The 20118-nt window shown below is 37.9% G+C and overlaps 1 long non-coding RNA gene across 2 annotated transcripts; it reads left to right on the top strand.

Moving 5' to 3' along the window:
• Positions 1 to 849: 849 nt before the first annotated feature.
• LOC131895914 (uncharacterized) lies at positions 850 to 15843 on the top strand. Of its 2 annotated transcripts, XR_009375319.1 has the most exons (4): positions 850 to 1313; positions 1636 to 1702; positions 13061 to 13175; positions 14383 to 15843. It is a non-coding gene; the product is annotated as an uncharacterized LOC131895914 (long non-coding RNA). The 2 variants fall into 2 exon arrangements; XR_009375320.1 differs by lacking the exon at positions 1636 to 1702 and having other exon boundaries at positions 858 to 1313.
• The last annotated feature ends 4275 nt before the right edge of the window (positions 15844 to 20118 follow it).

Here is a 20118-nt window from a genome sequence, read left to right as displayed (position 1 = left end):
GGATGGGACAGATTAAGAAATTCATATATCTCAACTAATTGGTTCATTCTTTTGATTTAATATAAATCCAAATGCACACTTTTTATCCACATGTTTATATTATGTGCAATGAACTTTAATGTCAGTATTCCAAAGAGTAGAACTCCCTCAGCCTCCTCTATTGTACTAGAGGTTTGGGATGGACGGTGTGAAGGGTGATGCTCAGAGCTGCTGGCTAAGCTGGCACAGGGACTCCCCACCCCTAAAATTGCCAGCCTCTCTCTTCCTCTCCTAGTCTTGCTGGGATGAGTGGTACAGTTATTCTTACATTTAGAGGCCATGCAAGCCATGAGGTTGACCGCCTCATTGCTGTACCCATATTCATTGTCATAATAGGAGATGAGTTTGACAAAGTTATCGTTGAGGTCAATGCCAGCCACAGCATCAAAGGTGAAAGAGTGGGTGTCACTGTTAAAGATACAGAAGAGTAACTCATCCTCACAATAATCCATAATGCCTTTCAGTGGGCCCTCCAATGTCTGCTTTGTCACCAGCAGTTTGCTCCAGGAAGTGTGTCAATCCATGGCAGACACACTGGAGGTAGGAACAGGGAAGACCATGTCAATGAGCTTACAGTTCAGTTCTGGGGTGACCTGGCCCACAGCCTTAGAAGGACCAATGGATGCAGGGACAATATTCTGGGCATCCCCATGGTCATCACTTCATAACTTCCCAGAGGGGACATCTGCACTCTTTTGGGTGGCAGTGATGTCATGGATGATGACCATGAGTCCCTCTGTGATGTAATAGTTGTCATTGATAACCTTGACCAGAGGCACTATCAGCTGGTGGTGGAGGGGGCATTGCTGACAATCATGAGTGACTTGTCATTCTTCTGTGGTTCAGGCATTTCACAAATCTGGGAGGGAGCATCAGCAGAAGAGGCAGAGGAGCCTTTTGTCCTCTGCCCTTCAAGAGGGCCTAGCCTTATCCATGGATACCAATAAACTCCACAAAATACTTAGCAGTATCATAACCTGATTAGATGTTAGCAGATCTTGCTCCTAGAAGATGGAGCTGGTCATCCCACGGATGACAAGCTTTCTGTTCTTGGTCTTGGTAGTGTTGTGGAGCTTGTCATGAGTCATACTAGAACATACAGACTATCTAGTTTAGGTCAATGAAGGGGTCATTGATGAAAATAATATCCAATTTGAAGGCAGCCCTGGTACCAGGCATCCAGCATGGCCAAATCCGTTCACTTTGCCCTTCACCATCATTTCTCAGGGATAAATCTGGCACTGCATGAGAAGATGTTGCTACTTCTGGAATAGGTAGGAGCAGAAAAGCTGTTTACTCTTTATTGTATTTACTTCAGAGACCTGCTATTAATTTTTCCAAATATTTAGAATATTCTGAAGAAAATATACCTTTATATGGTTTATTTTCTATGCCATAGATATTTTAAGTTAGTTAAATATCAATTTAGAATAAGAATATATAGTGCAAATATGGAGAGTTAGATGAAGGAGTAGTCAAAAGCAAATTAAACTATATTATCTACAAATATTGTCTATTTCTCTCTTTTGAATATATTATATTTCCAAATATTATCTTACAGAAATATTTTCTTGTTGAAATCTAATTTTCATTTAGGCAGAGAAGGAAACTGTTATGAAGCATACAATATAACACAATTGCTTCAAATTATACCATTGCATATGTAAGTATTTTGCTAAGAAAAAAATCAATGGCTCTAACCAATTCTTTACAATATTTTCATTAAAAAAATCATCTTGTCATTCTGTATTTGTGTCCTAACACCAAAGGAAAAAAAATACACATTTGGCTTATGTTCTTTGATCAACTACTAGAATAAAGTAAGTTCATAGCTAGAAACAATCACTGTGTACAAGAGAAAATCAAAACATTGTAATGTGTAAACTTTTCAAGCAATAGCCAGTCACAAATTATTTTTGTATTCAAATTTTGTATTATCTATTTAATTTTGGTATATTTATATCCTTATGTGCTGGTGTTTAGTATATACCAAATTTGGCAAAATAATGTGAAATACTAATGTTTATTTTCCGTGTGTTTAAATAAACAATAATAAATATTTTTGTTGAAGGTGTGCTTTTTAAAATTAATATAAACTATTTCTGTATTCATCTCTAAATTGAGATTTTTGTTTGTCTAGTCATTTAAATGCATATATTGGATTAAAGCATTATTCTGGCCAATATTAAAACCATGTTAAATCCAATAAGCAGTTAGAGATGAATGTAGGCTCTTTTATTGTGCTTTATATACACAGAGAAAGCACAGAGTCAAACAACATTAGAAATAAATTTTAACTAGAAACTGAAAAATTGTTATAGAAAGCTAGACAAATGGCCATGTGATAGGAAAATGTGGATTAAGGTAAGAAAAGTTGGAATGAAATTTATCTGAGTTAGAGTAATTGCAATGCTCTGTGAATTAAAAGCAGGCAACCAAGCACATAAAGAAGTTGGCTATCTTGGGAAAAGTGCATGGAATGAATATTTGAGACAATTGTTAAGTTGGTTATAAAGAAATAAGGTTGTTCTTCCCTAGGGAAGAATATTTCCTGAGCTCTTGGTGTTCCTTAGTTGCCTGCAGTTCTTTGTATAAGTTTGCAGCCTACTGTGTTGTCCCTCTTCCAGGTTGGCACGTCTATTGCTGTTGTCCTTGTTTGGCTCATGTACTGGATCACCAGTAACTCCCAAATACCCATCAGCTGCTTCCCAAACACAGAAGCTTATATTAATTATAAATGCTCAGCCAGTAGTTCAGGCTTATTATTAACTAGCTCTTATACTTAAATTAACCCTTAATTCTTAGCTATGTTTAGCTACATGGCTTGGTACCTTTTCTCAGTACAACATTCTCATCTTGCTTCCGCTGAGTCTAGCTGGTGACTCCTCACTCTGCTCTTCTTCTTCCCAGCATTCTTAGTTTGGTTGCCCTGACTATACTTCCTGCCTAGCTACTGGCCAATCAGCCTTTTCTTAAACCAATTTGAGTGACCAATCTTTGTTGTTGTTTTGTTTTGTTTGATTTTCAAGACAGAGTTTCTCTGTGTGGTTTTGGAGCCTGTCCTGGATCTAGCTCTGTAGACCAGGCTGGCCTCGAACTCACAGAGATTTGCCTGGTACTGCCTCCCAAGTGCTGGGAATACAGGTGTGTGCCACCACCACCCAGCCTCGAGTGATCAATTTTTACAGTGTACAAAAGGATTATTCCACAGGAGGCTCATATTCAGACAGTCATACTAATGAGAGTTTATGAGTGCAGCTTCTGACATTCCTGGGAGACACAGTCTCATAACAAACCTGTTCCTCTGGCTCTTAAAATCTTTCCATGTCGTACTTGGCAATGATCCCTATACCTTGAATATGGGAGTTGTTTTGTAGGTGTATATGTTGGGACTGGAATAGAAAGAGGAAATGATTTAATTATATTAAGTTCAAATATAAAAGAGAAAATTAAAACTAGAAGAAAAGAAATGAGGTTGCACACAGGTTGGGAAAACCCAGGAGCCAATGGCAGGGATTATCATGTTTGATCTTTAATCAATGTGTAGTGAGAATTACCAAGCTGGTATTTGTTTGTTTGTTTTTCAAGACAGAGTTTCTCTGTATAGTTTTGGTGCCTGTCCTGGATCTCACTCCGTAGACCAGGCTGGCATTGAACTCACAGAGATTCACCTGGCTCTGCCTCCTGAGTGCTGGGATTAAAGATTAAAGGCATGTGCCACTGCTGCCCGGCTAAGATTTTTTTTTTTATTTAATAATCAAACCTAGAGTTTGAAAATAGCATCACAACATCCATGCAGAAAACATGCTATCTACAACTCTGCAGGATGTAATCTTTCTAGACCAACAGATGTATACCCTGTCTCTGATTTGGACTGAATCACCTTCAAACTTTCCCAAGTAGCTTCAGAATGCAAGCATTATACATTTCAGTTTTAGAGAAAAGAGAAAATAAACACAATGAGGAATTTGTCTAAGAGAAAGTGAGGAAGTTAAGTTAACTGAGGTTATCAATTGCTCTCAGCCCATGCTCTCTTCATCATAACTATTTAGAAACAGCCAGTCTCAAGACATCCATCCAGCAACCTGTGAATTTAACCCAAGACGTGGCTAGTATGGTAATATAAATCATATTTCTTCAATGCTTCTCTAACTTGTTTCTATTAACTCTCATTGCATTATTTGTTTTGAGGCCACAAATGTCTTATTATTTTACTCTAAGGCAAACTCTCCTTTAAGAAAATTGAACCTCAGTAGAAAAAGATATGAATTAAAATCAAAGGTTATTTTGAATACAGGAAAGACAAGGAGAAGGCCATTGTGCCAAGATGTAGAAAGGTATTGTCAGATGTAGAAACAGACCTGGAAAAGACTATGGAGAAATACATGAATAAAATCTCTGGCATGGTGCACGTGAGTGCAGCCCAGAGATGGTCTTGGTTGGAGATATAACAGTGTGTGTGTGACATATTCTCAGCAAATGTAGCCACTAGTTAAACCAATTTGTTCCTTGAAGGAAGCCAGGGAATGCCCAAGTCATTCATCATAAATCATTATCCTTATTTATTTTATTTGTTTTTTGTTAGGTCTTTTAAAGACAGGCTGTCATATAACTCATGATGGCTCAACACTGCCTCCTATAGCCCAGATTGGCCTTGAACAGATTCCCATGCCTTCGCTTTCTAAGTACTGGGGTTATAGGTATGTGCCACCATGACTAACTTAACAAACTATCACTTAAAAATTAACTCTGAGATTTTTTTCTGCATTTTAGCTTAATAGATTTTTTAGAGTCTGCTTCAGTATCTAATAAACACTGATAGTATAGATTTTGGGTTTCTTGATAATCCATGTAGGAAATGATGACATCATCTAAGGTAAATAATTATTTAGTATCTTCAATTAAAAAAAATAATTTTGTAATTATTAGAATGTATTAAAGATTTTTATTGTTTTCTTTTTTAATTTTGTTTTGTTTTGATCTTTTCAGAAAGTACCTCATGTAGCCTTTGCTGTCTTGAAACTGGCTACACATCTGAGGATGGACTTAAACGTCTGATTGCATGTTTCCACATCCATCCTACTCGCTGGATTATATGTGCATGACATCCACTCTAGCTGTTCCTGTTCTTTAAGTGAATCCTTTATGAATATTCTTTCACTGTTCAAGCTTTTCAAATCTATCTTCATGCCTATTGGTTTACCAATTATGCCTGTTGCCTAATTCTGCTAATAACGCAGGGCAGCAAGGCTGATTCAAGACTTTTTTATGTGTGTGTGCCACAGAAGGCATATGGAGACCTCAGTATAACTTCAGGGAGTTCATTCTCTCCTTCTGCCATGTGTATCATAAGGTTACCAGTGAGTCCCTTTACATGCTGTGTCCTGTCACCAGTGACTTGGAACTTTAAATATATATATATATATGTATATACATATGTATATATATATATATATATATATATATATGTTAATAAGGAAGTGGATGTTTGCCCTTATAACAACTAAGGGTATTGCCTCATGTCTGTCTTCCTTTCCCTTATCCATATTCCACATTGCACAGTGTACAATCTGTTCTCTTGTGCTCCTCGTGGAAAAACTGAGCTGTGAAAGGGTGTTTTAGGAAGGACTTTCCAAAGAATACTTATCACATTTTCCAGCTGCCCAGAAAGTAGGAATTTGTTTTTAATCACAATGTTTTTTTTTCTTTTTTTGAAATGTATATATATTTTCCTGCTGTAAATGGAGTTCAACCCCTAGAGAGTAGAAACTCATTTCTAGATTTGGAATCTACTTTACTCTAGTGTGTTGGAGATATGCAAAAATCATTTCTAGGTTTGGAGTCTACATTGCTCTAGTGTGTCTGAGCTATGCAAAAATCATTTCCTCTACAGTTCAGGGATGTCTACAAGTCTCCCGAACTAGCAAAAGCAAGATGATTGCCAAGAATCGAGAAGTCTCTTAGCACGTTATTTCTGTTATTCTTTCTGCCATATTAGTCATCTGTGGTCTCAGAGCATTGAAAGATTTTTCATCACCTCAGAATGGATGGTGCATTTTTAATGATTTTTCTTTGTAAAATCCACTTCAAATCTTCACTAAGAGAAAAATCTGATGCTTTTTTTTATTTCAGTTTTACATGTAAAACTTTCCAGAATTTGTTAAAAGTAGCACTTTAAGTTTTACTCAATATTGACAGTTTTTAAGCTATCATTACTTTTGAAGTTTAAGTTAAAATTTATTTCATCAAGTCATCACAAAGAAGTTGTGGTCATTTGAATGAGAATGGCCACCATAAATTCATATGTGTAAATACTTGTTTCCCAGTTTCTGGACCTATTTCGAAAGGATTTGGAGGTGTGACCTTGTTGAAGGAGGTGTGCCACTTGGTATGGACTTTGTGATTTCAAAGCTTGTGCAATGCCTACTATTTTTCTGCCTCCTGGTTGTATCTCTTGATGGAAGCTCTCAGCTACTCTTCCAGTGACAGGCCCCATCAAGTTCTACACCATGATGGTCACAGAATCATCCTCTGCAACTGTAATACTCTGATAAATGCTTTCTTCTATAAGTTGCTGAGGTTATGGTGTCTCATCTCACCAATAGAATATACAGATAGACAGAAGATAGATAGACAGAAGCACATTTTCAGTTAAGTATTGTCAATGTTGTCCATAGAAGAAAAGGAAGGGAATACTCTATAATATATATAAATATATGTATATATATATCTCCCCTCATGAAAGCAGGAATCCCTGTCAAAAATGTGCAACAAAAATGAATTCAAAATGTATAAAGTATTTGCCAAGACTTGCATGTATCATGATTGGATAAAAACTTGAGTCCCATGGCATTTTAAGCCATCCTGTATCCCCAGGTCTGCTCAGTCAACGGGAGCACTGGGGGCTATTTGAAAGGGCAGAATTTGTTGAGTCTTCCAAAGACCTCAGACCCAGGCAACTGCCACTGTGTGTCTTGTTGAGAGTACAGCTTCCCAGGAAAATCACACTCACCAACTTCTCTCTAATTGATCTGACTCATAGGTTACTCAGAGCACACAAAGGGCCTTTGGTAGGACCATTGCAGGAGATTGGCAGCAGCCATTATTTAACATCACAGCCTATAGATGCTGTGAGTCACTCCTTATCCCATCATCCACATACTAGTAATGTTAAAACACTCAGTTTAATGTTTGTGTTTTTTCTGTGTTGTAGCTAGAGTTTTCCTGCCTGGCCCACAGTCAGGACAAATCTCTGTCACCTGCCAGTCCCACAGCCACTCAGACCTGACCAAGTAAACACAGAGACTTATATTGGTTACAAACTGTATGGCCGTGGCAGGCTTCTTGCTAACTGTTCTTACAGCTTAAATTAATTCATTTCCATAAATCTATACCTTGCCACATGGCTCGTGGCTTACCAGGATCTTCACATGTGGCTTGTCATGGTGGCGGCTGTCGGTGTCTCCCTCACCCAGCTTCCTGTTCTCTCAATTCTCCTCTGTTAGTCCCGCCTATACTTCCTGCCTGGCCACTGGCCAATCAGTGATTTATTTATTGACCAATCAGCAACACATTTGACATACAGACCATCCCACAGCACTGTGTTTCTTTGCTTCACAAACATCTTATTACATAACTTATTCTGGCTTTGAACTTGCTGAGATGCTCAGTCTGGTCTCACACTGATGGCAATCCTTGTGCTTCAGCTTCTTAAGAGTTGAAATTACAGATATGAAGCACCATGCTTTTATATATGTTAATAGTTTTACTTTTTTATTCTTATTTTATTTGATTAACATTTTTTCAAAAATCAAGAATATAAAGTCTTGGTTTTCCCGCTACATAATTATGACAAATTTAACATTTTCATAGTTTTATTAGCCATGACATTTCCATTGTATAAAGTTTTTAATATTTATTTAAATAATTTTAGTTTCCACTGCCAATCATTTTTGTCATATTTTATAGTTACTTCATCATATATAATTTTTGATGTAAGTATTTTATTTAAAGTACTGTTTATTGCCGCATTCAGAAGAAAGTATTGTTTCAGACTTTCATACCCTATGAAAAACATTTAAAATTTAAAAAATGTATAATGAAAGAAAAAGGGCTATGGTTTTGAGAAGGAGTAAAGGGAGAAATGGGATGGTTTTGTGGTGATAAATAAAGGTAACTTTGTAATAAAACTTTTGTGAAAAATTAGTCCTCCATAGAGAATGTCTAAATATGCAACAAAATGGAACCAATTTTTTTCTTATAAATTCCTTGCAACCTTCCAAATATAAATGCCCTTCTGAGATTTAAAGCTAGTTTAAATCTTGTAAGCAGGACATTCCTTTGTATGTGATTGATTTCATTTAATTATGTGTTCATAGGATCATCCACACATTTTAGAAATTACCATTTTTTTTTTACCCTGTGGTAGTTTGAATGTAAGATCATATGGAGTGGCACTCTTAAGAGGTGTGGCAGTGTTGGAGGAGATGTGGCCTGGGAGAAAGTGTGTCACTGTGGAGGCAGGATTTGAGGTCTCATATATGCTCAAGCCATGCCCAATATCTCAGTTCACTTCCTGTTGCCTGCAATCAAGATGTAGGACTCTCAGCTCCAGCATGGGTCTGCACGCTAGCCACCATGTCACATCATGATGATAATGGACTCAACCTCTGGAAATGTAAGCCAGCACCAATGTCCTTCCTTTATAAGAGTTGCCATGGTCATGGTGTCACTTCACAGCAATGCAAACCCTAAGACAATCCTCATTACTAGTTTGTTTAAAATAAAATAAAATAAATTCCAAATTGATTCTTAAATTTAATGCAAGTCCAACTAAAATATAAGAATTTGAGAAACAATCAAGTTCATCTGAAAATTATCATTACAAAAGTTGCCAAAATTCAGGCAATAGAAACAAAGAATCACTTTACATTATTTCAGCCCTATAATAATTCTATAGCATTACTAACAGGACAACCACAGGGTTGAAATAGTAAAGTATATGATTTCATAATATTGATATTTAATTTTGTCCAGTGCTGGCATGGAAGTCTGCTGGAGAGGAGGCATATTTTACAATACCTTTTTTGTAAAATCTGATTTAACAGCAGTAAAAAACCAAGTAACTGTCCATGTGGAAGAATGATTTGATATTTTTCATGTAATATCCACAAACAATTAAAAATATGTGGAGTAACCAACACAACTATAAAATAAAATGTAGAAGAGATCGTGTTTTGTGCTCAAAATTTCAACTATGTTAACGTTTTAAATTCCAATGCATGCAATAATATCTCAGAGCTTCTTTGCTTCAATATGTTATTTTTAGTCAGCAACAAATAGACTACATATGATTTTCTTCAACCTTCAAATGTATGTCGTATATTACGGAAGTCCTAGGTGTTGTGTGTGTGTGTGTGTCTCTCTCTCTCTTTTTTTTCCTCTGCCCTTTCTATGTTGCAAATGTTGAGTGATTCTCTGTGCCTGGGTTGGGTAAGGGACACCAGGACCTTTTTTCAAAGACTGATTGCAACTTCCCAATAGAATCCTCAACAACCTTTCTCCATGTTCTCACTTTGTCTCCCAACTTACTGATTACTGCTCAGTTACTTTTCATACCTGTATTTTTAAATGTGTTTTTATTCTTCTCTCATGATATATATGCATATATATATATACACGCATATATATATATATATATATATACACACACACACACATATATCCCAACCTGTTTCTTTTCCCTCCTCTCCCCCAAGTCTTTTCCCCCAACTTCCCCTCTCCCACAGACCCACCCCCTTATTGTTTCCTCACAGAAGGACAGGCCTCCCAGAAACATCAACCAAATATATATATATATATATATTACTATATGACCAGACATATACTATCATATCAAAACTGGGCAGGTTACCCCAGTAGGAGGAAAAGGTTCCCACAAATAGTCAAAAGAGTAAGTGACTGCTCCTTGTTCCCATTGTTAGGAATCCTACAAGAACACCAAGCTACTCAGTCATAACATATATGCAGAGGATCTAGGCCAGACCCCTACAGGCCCCCTGATCTCTGTGAAACCCTAGGAGTCCCAGTGAATGGATGAAGTCTCTCTGGTCTCCTTGATGAGGATTCTGGTCCCAGAACACTCTGCAGGCAGGACAAGCTGTAGGTGAAGGTTTTGTGGCTGGTTTGGTATCCCAGTCCCTCCACGCGAGGCCTTGCCTGGTTGCAGAAGATGGCCAATTCAGGCTCTGTTTCCCCCATTTCTAAGTCTTTGCTAGGGTTATTCTCGTAGATTCTATGAAGTTTCTGTTGCACCAGGTTTCCACTTTGCCCCTGAAATGTCCCCCAGTTCCATTCATTTCTCCCAGTATTTTCTCCCTTTCTGACACTTGACCCCTCCTGTTCCCACCCGCCCCAAGTCCCACAGTAATACTCAGCTGTTATTTTGTAATGCATAGCTCATATGTATATTTTCTTAATTTTTATTGATTCTTTGTGAATTTCACATCATGCATTCTGATTCCACTTATCTTCCTGCCCCCTCACATTTGTTCTCTACACTTGCAACTTCCCCCCAAAGCAAAACCAAAACAAAACAAAGAAATAAAGTAAAACAAAAGAAAAAAGAGAAAATCTTGTCATGGAAGCTGTAGTGTGGCCCACTAAGTCACACAGTTACCCTTTAGTCCATTCATCTTTACTTGCAAGTGTTCATTGCCACAAGTCATTGGCTCAAGGCCTCTAGCTTCTGCTATACCACTGATAATGGTCTCTCACTGAGGATCTGCTTGTATATCCTGTTGTTGTCCCGTGTTAGGGAGATCCTGCTCTTTTGGATCACCTGCTCCAACAGTTCATAGAGATGCCTATGTTGGGGTGGGCCGACTCATAGCCTTGGTTCTGGGCCTGGGTGGTAGCTGGGTAGCTCAGCTCACCAACTTTCCCTCATCATCACTGCCAGGGTGAGCTCTCTAGTGCTGTGTTCACTAGCTCATGCAAGGAACCTGCAGCAAGAAGCAAGGCCAGTACTTTGTGCTCTTAGATCTCGGTCACCCACACTCACACCACCAGGACCAGCTCTACCGTTTCTGCCCAGTCGAGGTGCAGGGTCCTCTCTCTCCTGATTGCTGTAGGTGGCATATGATGGGGATGTGGGTCAGCTCTCCTGCTCTCCTGCCCTCAGGGCTGGCTCACCTGCCCACCTGATATCAGGTCACCTCAAGTGTGCTGCCCAGACAGTATACAAAGCCCTCTTTCCTGTGTGCTGCAGCCAGTGAGGGTCAGGGCTAGCTCTCCAACTCTTGTGACCCTGGGGCCAGCTCTTTCATCTACCACATGGTTATGGGTGAGGGGGCCGAGCATCTTTCTCTCCCCCATGCCCACTACAAGGCAGACAAGTGGGAGCAGGGTCAGTTCCCCTGCTCTCTCACCCTCAGGCTTGGCTCACCTGTTTTCCTAATAGCAGGATTAGCTCTATTGTGCTGCCCAGGTGAGGTCCATGACTGTGGTGGGGGGTGGGACCATCTTTCTGGAGTGTGTGTGTGTGTGTGTGTGGGCTCTCCCCTGAGGGGTGGGCCAGGTATTCCAGGACCAGTGAAAGGCAAGACTGACTGAGCACAGCATAGTTCCAGTGTCCCCTGTGATAACACAAGTCATGGACATTATCAAGACCACAGTTGCAATAGGACTGTGTGTTGGTTTTAATGCGGCGGCACTGTGTTGTTCATTAAGCGCCACTGTTACCGTGAGAGAAAGGCCACGAGGCACGACAAAACCCATTATCAGAGCTTTATTAGGAGAATGGGACAGAAGAGAGTGTGACCAGGCCTGCAGAAGACAGGAGCAGAAAGAGAAGGCAGAGAGGAGAAGGAGAAGGGGGAGGAGTCTGTGTCCTGCTTATGGATTCCTCTGCACTGTGCATATGGGTTTACGGAGCTATGCCACACATGCGCACAGATTGAGTGATCATGCTGCTCACAAATTACACGATCACCTTGCCTGGCTACTGAACTTCGCATGTGTGGTCATGTAGCTGAGGGAGTGGCCAGGAATTCCAACACCATGGACCCAGACAGGGTCCTTGGCAGCAGCAGCAGCTGGATATCACCATGGCCCCACTGGCAGCACAGGCCACCCAGATCTCTATGGCCCCAGTGACGGCATGGACCTCAGGCACCAACATGGTCTCAGGTGGCTGACCAGACCCTGGGCATCTGCAGAGCTCTCAGCAGTAACAGGAGAAAGAGACATCACCCCAGACACAGGCTGCTGCAGGGTCATGTCCTATGTGTGTTTTTAAAAATCTTCTGTCTCTTACAGGATTTAGGGTCAATGTGTCCTTGAAAGTACAATGTGTCAAGGAAGATCCTGTACATTATCTAAACATGCTTTTTTATATAGTAAATGTTAAGAAAGTAGTAAACTTTTAATGTGGTCGATATATTGTGTACCCCAATAAACTTACCTGGGGGTCAGAAAACAGAACAGCCACTATATTAAACATAGGTTTAGGCAGTGGTAGCACACACGCCTTTAATCCTAGCATTCTGGAGGCAGAGATCCATCTGGATCTCCATGAGTTCAAAGCCACGCTGGAAACAGCCAGGCGTGGTGACACATGCCTTTAATCCCAAGAAGTGATAGCAGGAGGCATGAGGACTAGGAACTAGAGCTTTTTTTTAAAGCTTTTAGCTTTGAGCAGCAGTTCAGCTGAGATCCATTTGGATGAGGACACAGAGGCTTCCAGTTTTAGGAAACAAGATCAGCTGAGGAATTGTCGAGGTGAGTTTAGCTGTGGCTTGTGTTCTGTTTCTCTGATCTTCCAGCATTCACCCCAACACCTGGCCCTGGGTTTGTTTTTATTAATAAGACCCTTTAAGATTAGTGCTACAATTTAATAGTATTTTTCATCTAAATGTTGGATATGCCTGCCAAGTTATAGTTTTAGGATTTTAGGATATATATTTAAATTTATTATGGGATCAGAATTTGATATAAATTGCCTATTTTCTTATATTCCTAGAATGATTGGGGATGTGGATTTTTCTTGGATTACTGCCCTACATTGCTCCTCAATTGCTGTGATAAAACTCTGAACAAAAGCACTTGGGGAAGAACATCTTTATTTTACATCTCAAGTGAGTCTGTTACAGAGGGAAGTAAGAACAGGAAACACAAGGACTGCGAAGGAATGCTGCTTATTGGCTTGCTCTCCATGCCCTGCTCAGTTTGCTTTTTTATATAACCCAACAACACCTGCCCAGGGGTGGCACTGCCCACGGTGGCCTGGGTCTTGACAGATCGAGTATAAACCAGGGAAATGACCCATGGAGTGGCCTACAGGCCAATCTGACAGAGTCAGTTCCTCATTGAGATTCCCTCTTCCTTGGTACGTTTAGGTTTGTGTCAAGTTGACAGAAACTAACCAGCACATTACCAAGCCATCATTAAAGAGATTTGCTGTTCACAAAGCAGATGGATCAATTAAAACCTGCCAATTTAATAATCAATGGTTAGATTTCTTCCCCAGAGTGGAAAGCTATTAAAAAAACCATAGTATTAGTCTAAGGAGCTAAATTTGTGAACTTGTGACATATTCTCTCTGCCTTTCTGTCTCCCTGTCCCTCTCCTTCTCCCTATCAATTCCCATCTCCCTGCCCCTCTCCATCTCCCTGCCCATCTCCTCCCTACCCCTTCACCGTCCCTCTCTCCTCCCTTTCTTTGCCTTCCTTATTTTTCCTGGAGCTCAGTTTTCTGATTTTTTTAATCCTCTACTCAGTGTGCACATTTCCTTCCACAATGCTGTCACTAACTGTGTAAAGAAGAAACTGTAAGATGTCAAATTTTTATGTGTTAATGTATCAATTTAAAAGTTGATTTAAAAAAGAATAATCTTCCACTTGTAGTCCTTCCCAAGGACTTTAATTTTTACACATTAAAGCAGAAGTTTTCAGTTAAATGTTTACCATTTTTCTGTCCCATAACCTATAATAATAAGCCATTTTCTCTCTAAATTTAGACCATCCAAAATGGTTGTGTGAACTGAAACTGTTAAGTAATTTTTGATGTATTTATAAAAGTTATGTCATTATAAGTCCTAGAATAGACACCAATGACTGATATACCACATTTAACAATATTTCTAAAATGTCTTCTATAAACACAGTGTAAGGTGAAGTTGCTCAGAATGGTCTGATGCAGGAACGTTAATGGTGTCATGAATTCCAGTCATGTTCTCAACTCTTTAACTTGACTAGTTAATTAATTCTAGCTACAAACATATGTATGTGTATAGGCATGTGGTAGAGGTCAGAGCACAACTTACAGGAGTCCTTCTCTTGGCAGTTGGACTGAGTTGAAATGCAGGTGTTTGGGAAGACCAAGATGATACCAGCTGAGCTAATTTGGATGGATAAGAAATGAATTTCCAGAGAAGAGGGACATGAGAACATCCAAGCTCCTTGGAAAGAACAGATAAGGATTTTATAATGGAAAGTGAGCTTTCTAACTGGATGCCTTCCACTCCCTCAGCGGGTGGTGCTACACTTCTTAACCATGTTTTCCCTCCATGCCTCCATAGATTTTCTTTGTCTCTATTATGCTTGTGGTCTTAATGAGAGTTGAGTCACATGTCATGTAACACAGCCACTTAATCAGTGCTACACAGTGATACTTAGTAAAGTTGGAGTAGAGAGGATGTCGGTACAATCAGTTTGAGAAGATTTTGTCACTCAGAAGGAAACCCCATTCTGCTTAGCAGCACTCTCAGCCTCCACACCACAGCCACTCTTGCCTGTCCTTGCAGCCAGGCCCTTCTAACTCCAGGCAATTAGGAATCTATTAGTTTGTCTCTATGAAGCTGCCTCTTGTGGATGTTTACTGTAAAATAAATATACAACAGGTAACCTTTTCCCTGCCTTATTTCATTCTGCATGGTGTTTTTAAAGCTTATCTTTGGTATCACACTTTGTTTAGCTATTCAAATGTTGTTGGAAACTACTGTTTTGTATAGACTGTATGTCTTAGCCAGTGTTCTATTGCTGTGAAAAAACACCATGACCACGGCAACTCTTATAAAGAAAAACATTTAATTGTCTGGCTTATAGTTCAGAGGTTTAGTTCATTATCATCATGGCAGGAAACATGGCAACATGCAGGCAGACAGGGTGCTGGACAGGTAGCTGACAGTTCTACATCTGGATCTGCAGGCAGCAGGAAGAACAAAAGCCTCTGGGTTTAGTTTGTGCTTGAGGAAACTCAAAGCCCACTGCCAGTGACATACCTGCTCCAACAAGGCCTCATCCCCTGCAACAATGCCATACCTCCTAATCTTTTCAAATAGTGCCACTCCTGGATGACAAAGTATTCAACTCTATGAACCTATAGGGATCATTCTTGTTCAAATAATCACAGTGTAGACAGAACTTCTATAAAGTTTCTGTCAAAAAAATTTCTATGCTTTCATATTTTAAATTCTCTTGGAATGGTTTTGTCACATGGTGAACATTAATGGGACTATCCATTGCTCTCTCCATGTAGCCATTATTTCATATATATGAGCCTGTCTAATTAGTAACAAACTTAATCCCTAAAAATAGTCACAGGCCAAGATTAAGGGCAATTCTTACAATGGTCTAAGTACTCTCAAATTTAAATCATAAAAATAAATCGTGTGATGTACAGCAATAATAGGATATTCTGCTATACAAAGATAACAAATTTAAAAAGTAGATAGAAACTCTAGAGTATTCTGTTACTAAAATGAATATCTCAATTTAAAAAAAAAAAAAACCCTACAAAATGAAACGCAATAAGAATGAGAAAAATAAAACGTCCAAACAGCAAGCCGAAAATGAGAGTGGCGTGGGCAGAGTGGGCTGTTCAGCTGGCACAGCACACAACCAGGCACAGAAAGCCACCATCACATCATCAGAGCTTTCTCACGACCCTCGGGGGATGGGAGGTCATCCCGTTACATGGAAATGTGACAGAAGTGAGGGATTCCTTACAACTTGGAAAGTAATGGCCAAACTAATCTGAATTTTCCAACAGGAAAGTTGAAGCTTCATTCTAGTTGTAACTAATAGAAATTTAGATCTATCTCTGACCACACAATGTGTTGGGAAAATAATTTCCTTATGTGTAGGGCCTGCTGAAATAGTTCTTTTGATCGCTACAAAATTTACAAATCCTCCTGGCTTCTGAGTGTAATTTGTCCACATTTTAATGAAGACAATCCTGTTATATTTTTAAATCATGTTGTTTTCTACCACGTGGTGGTCACTAATTTGTCATGTTCAATTACAGGTATTTCTAGTTTGTGTTTCCCTAAACCTGAAGCCCTGCTTTAATAGAGAGAAATACTATTAAATTTTACGATAAAAATGATCCAACTTTTAAAGCCAAGGTTGCATACTTTCTCTTAAAACCAGAAAATAACTAATTGACCTTGTATAAGTGATAAAGCTTAATCCTTACCTAGTGGCTTTTCAAGTTGTTTAAAAATAATTTGTGTTAATTATTTGGGTGTTTTCTCTATTTTTCCATTGTTACCATACAATACTAGATTCTGCTTGAACTGAAAAAGTTATTGAGAGGTTTAATAATTTTTAGTATCATTTATAAATGCCTCCAAAAAAAGAAAAACAATTTTAAAATGTTATTAAAATAATTTTGACTTACTTGGTTGAGCATTATTGTATGCACAGCAACATCATTTTTCATGAAGTGGAACATGAGAATGTGTCATATGTTTATGAAATGTTTCAGATACTAAGCATCACACACAACAGGCTCTCTGTGGATAACATCTCTCTTTAGTACGATGTGTTTGTCAAATGCCTGGGACAATATTGAAAGATCATTGTCAACTAAATCCCCTAGTTTTCTCTCCTATTTTCTTTATACTCAATTTCTTTGTCTCTATTTTGAAGTCTTTTCAATATCACATTTTATTTAGTTGTCACATCTCGTATCCTCATGGCTATTGCTCAAATTTCCCTTGGTTTTGAGAATATTTATTTTAATATTAATCCTAAACTGATAGTTAAAATTGTTTATAATTACTCTTTATACCATGATGTTTTGAAGTATTTTTACATAATGCAATGTCTAAGTATCTCAATTAGCGTATGCTTATCTTTACATTACTGTTTTACTTTTACCCTGAAAGCATGTTTTTAGTAATATTGACAGTTTTGAAAAGAACTATTAGGTACTTTATGGAATGTTTCACAAATGTTGAACATTTGAAGTTTCTCATATTACTGTTGTTCAGGGCAAAAGGAAAGAAAATGAGTATCATTCCTAGTACTACATCCAGGGATGAACCCTTAAGCTTCTGTGTTTCTATACTTGGTTTCTAAATCACATTTGGCAAAACTATGGAAGCTTTTAAGATATGGAGCATTACTGGAGGAAGTGGGTCATTGAAGTAGGGGCTGGGATTTATTGCAAAGTATCACTTCCTACTCATTCTGCTTCCTGGCTGCAGATGGAACTTGACCAGACACCTCCTGCTCCAGCATTTATGACTTCTCCTGATCATATTTTCATAGAATATAAGCCAACTTAACTTATCACTACTTACATTTTTTTCTTTTCAGATATTCAACCACAGTAATAAGAAAATTAGCTGAAACACAGATGAGGCCCAGTCCTTCTAAGCACCATCACAGTGTTGGTTCTGATTACAGTCAGTGACTACAGGGATGAACTTAACCTCATCATTTCTTCTTGCATGTTAATGTCTCATTTCTCTCATTTCTCCAATTGAGAAAACACACAACCCCAAACTTCATACCCACATTTACTTCTCTGTTCAATTATAGTTTAGGTACACTGAAAAATAGTATGTGTTAGCCTACAGCCATGGAGGGCAGTTTTGTAAGTTACAGTACCGTGTTGCAAGGGTTTTTTGTATTTGCTCTGAGGGATTTGACTGATTTACAGTCACACAGGCAGCCAGCGTTTCCCACCTCCTTTGCTGGTCTCTAATACATAATTGTTTATTCAGTGAAGCTGTCTGTGAACTTCTGTTTTATATCTTTTCTCTAACCTTTTCCATTTTTCATGGAATTTGCGTATATTAAGGTTCATTCTTTTTAATAACCCTGCCTCTTAACTGCCCTCATAGCATTCTACAGTGGACTTACTCTTTCTGCCTTCTGTCAATCCACTCTTCTACCTCTTACGTTCATAACCCCACAGGTTATCTTCATCCCTTTTTCACGGTTGCCTTTTCTAAAAAGATAAATTCAAGCAAACATAATTGTGTCGATTTTCAGGCCAAATTCTGTCACTTAAAAAATGTCTAAGTCTCTCCTGAGTATATATGGTTCTACAGCTCATCTTTCTGTTTGCTGATCAGCATCAAATATCCCAAAATTTGTGTACCAACTGATCTGATGAAAGATATATTGATCACTTCAAGATTCATCAATGATGAATAACATGACAATATCCACAAGTTGTTATACAAATTTACTTTAAAAAAATCTTCAGTGAAAATATTCAACAGCAGATTGCTAGACTTTCAGTTTTTCATGAAACCCCCAATTTGACTTCCACAATTTCACAACCCCAAAACTAATGAATGAAAGTTTCTACTCTGAACCCCAAGAGTGACTGGCATTGCCAAAGCTTGTCTCAACTATTCCAGTGGATGAGTCATAGCATCTGAATCTTAATGTAAAAAGATACTTCCTAATCATGAAGACCAGTGAATAACACTGAACCTGTGCTATGGGTTCTCTAGAATAAGTATGTATGTCATACATATTTGGAGCTTCAACCTACTTTTATATTTAATTTTTTACTTTTATTTTGGAGTTAAAAGAATCCTTTGCCTACCTATGATTCAATTATTTCATTTGATAGATGTTAATTTGACATCATATCTTAAACTCTAACTTATCCTTTAATTCTCAGGGACATTCATAAAGTAGAAGTTTTCATTTTAGTATTTCCAAATTATCCTTACTTTTTAGAGCTAAATGCTTTTTCTATGGGCTCCAACTCATAAGGTGTCTATGATGACATAGATATTTTTATGTTTTATTCTAAAGTTATTGTTATTTTAAAATGCATATTATACTCAGGTATACACATCTTTGGATTTATATTTGAAGGACATGTAACATCTATATGTATTTATATATTTAGTTATCTATCTATCTATCATCTGCCTATCTGTCTATAACATATGGTCATCCAATTATTCTAGCTCTATGCTTTTATTGAATTGTTTTTGTATCATTGTTAAAAAGTAACATGGTTGTACTTGTACTAAATTGCCTACTCTTTCTGCTCTGTTCTGTTGATCTGCATGAATTATTTGCTGGTCTTTTCTTTCATATTCTATGGTCCCACAGGCAACCTTGACACCAGACAAAGTCTTTTATGCTTGTTCAATTCCTCAGAATTGTATTAGCTCTTCTAGATAATTTGCTTATGAACAAAATTTTAAGAATCCATTTGTTAACATCAATAGAAGTTCACTGGAATTTTTACATGGTTGTACCATAGAATTCTTTTATAGGGACTATATGATAAATAATTTCTAAAATATTTTGCCAGATATAATTTTGTTCTCCTCAAGATATTGTATGTCGATCAATAAAAGTGACACGGCTAGGTCTATTTATTTTTTTTAATAAAATACTAGTTCCAAGATCAAGAAATAACTCACATGTGGAAAGCCTTTTAGACATTTATTTGCTGTTTGCATACTCAATAATCAGTTTTACATTTTAACACATGAAACTACACACTCATATCTATGTTTGCATTTATTCCTATATTTTATAGCCCTATTAGTAATGTGATATAGATTATAAGTAGAGTTGTAAATTAAATAAGCATAAATATAGAACATAAAATACAAATGAAATTAAATAAAAAGTTAAATTAAAATGCCATTAAATTAGTTGCTATAAATATTTACAGTTTGTATTGAATTGTTCTCTGAGTCATGGAGGGACATTTTCAATACATTATGCTTCTGTTTTCTTTCAGGTGACCTCATAATGGAATTGAGAATGTGGCATAGGTAAATCCAAAATGCCCATGTCCTTATGAAAG

This window comes from Peromyscus eremicus, chromosome 19 (genome assembly GCF_949786415.1).
Source record: "Peromyscus eremicus chromosome 19, PerEre_H2_v1, whole genome shotgun sequence".
Taxonomy (NCBI): domain Eukaryota; kingdom Metazoa; phylum Chordata; class Mammalia; order Rodentia; family Cricetidae; genus Peromyscus; species Peromyscus eremicus.
This window is presented reverse-complemented; position numbering and strand designations above follow the sequence as displayed.